Source organism: Arachis hypogaea, chromosome 19 (assembly GCF_003086295.3).
Source record: "Arachis hypogaea cultivar Tifrunner chromosome 19, arahy.Tifrunner.gnm2.J5K5, whole genome shotgun sequence".
In the NCBI taxonomy this organism is placed as follows: domain Eukaryota; kingdom Viridiplantae; phylum Streptophyta; class Magnoliopsida; order Fabales; family Fabaceae; genus Arachis; species Arachis hypogaea.
The window spans coordinates 35,476,962-35,478,516 of NC_092054.1; the positions used below are offsets into that span (position 1 = coordinate 35,476,962).

Below are 1,555 nucleotides of genomic sequence, written 5' to 3' on the forward strand. Positions count from 1 at the left end.
AATTCGAACCTACTCCTCACCCTTGTGTTTGGATTCTCCATCTTCTATTCATATCTTCTTCTACTCACATAAAGAAATCTCTATACTGTGACATAGAGGATTCCATATTTTCTTTTCTATTTTCTTCTTTTTCATATGAGCAGGAACAAGGATAAGAACATTCTTGTTGAAGCTGATCCTGAACCTGAAAGGACTCTGAAGAGGAAGCTAAGGGAAGCTAAAGCACAACTCTCTGGAGAAAATCTGACTGAAAATTTCGAAAAAGAAGGAGACATGGCCGAAAATAATAACAATGCAAGGAAGATGCTTGGTGACTTTACTGCACCTAATTCTAATTTACATGGAAGAAGCATCTCAATCCCTGTCATTGGAGCAAACAACTTTGAGCTGAAACCTCAATTAGTTTCTCTGATGCAACAGAACTGCAAGTTTTATGGACTTCCATCAGAAGATCCTTTTCAGTTCTTAACTGAATTCTTGCAGATCTGTGATACTGTTAAGACCAATGGGGTTGATCCTGAGGTCTACAGGCTCATGCTTTTCCCGTTTGCTATAAGAGACAGAGCTAGAATATGGTTGGACTCTCAACCTAAGGATAGCCTGAACTCTTGGGATAAGCTGGTCACGCCTTTCTTAGCCAAGTTCTTTCTTCCTCAAAAGCTTAGTAAGCTTAGAGTGGATGTTCAAACCTTCAGACAAAAGGAAGGTGAATCCCTCTATGAAGCTTGGGAGCGATACAAGGAACTGACCAAAAAGTGTCCTTCTGACATGCTTTCAGAATGGACCATCCTAGATATATTCTATGATGGTCTGTCTGAATTATCAAAGATGTCATTGGACCATTCTGCAGGTGGATCCATTCACCTAAAGAAAACGCCTGCAGAAGCTCAGGAACTCATTGACATGGTTGCAAATAACCAGTTCATGTACACTTCTGAAAGGAATCCTGTGAGTAATGGGACGCCTTAGAGGAAAGGAGTTCTTGAAATTGATACTCTGAATGCCATATTGGCTCAGAACAAAATATTGACTCAGCAAGTCAATATAATTTCTCAGAGTCTGAATGGATTGAAGGAATCATCCAACAGTACTATAGAGGCATCTTCTATAGAAGAAGCCTATGATCTTGAGAACCCTGCAATAGTAGAGGTGAATTACATGGGTGAACCCTATGGAAACACCTATAATCCCTCATGGAGAAATCATCCAAATTTCTCATGGAAGGATCAACCAAAGCTTCAACAAGGCTTTAATAATGGTGGAAGAAACAGGTTTAGCAATAGCAAGCCTTTTCCATCATCCACTCAGCAACAGACAGATAATTCTGAGCAGAATCCATCTAGCTTAACAAATATAGTCTCTGATCTATCTAAGGCCATTGTAAGTTTCATGAATGAAACAAGGTCCTCCATTAGAAATTTGTAGGCACAAGTGGGCCAGCTGAGTAAGAGAGTCACTGAAATCCCTCCAAGTACTCTCCCAAGCAATACAGAAGAAAATTCAAAAAGAGAGTGCAAGGCCATAGCCTTACATGGTGTGGCCGAACCTAAAGAGG

The 1,555-nt window shown here is 40.2% G+C and overlaps 1 non-coding gene across 1 annotated transcript; it reads right to left on the bottom strand.

The window, feature by feature from the left end:
* Positions 1 to 666: 666 nt before the first annotated feature.
* LOC112781739 (small nucleolar RNA R71) lies at positions 667 to 774 on the bottom strand. The gene has a single exon (XR_003192498.1). It is a non-coding gene; the product is annotated as a small nucleolar RNA R71 (small nucleolar RNA).
* Between the last annotated feature and the right edge of the window lie 781 nt (positions 775 to 1,555).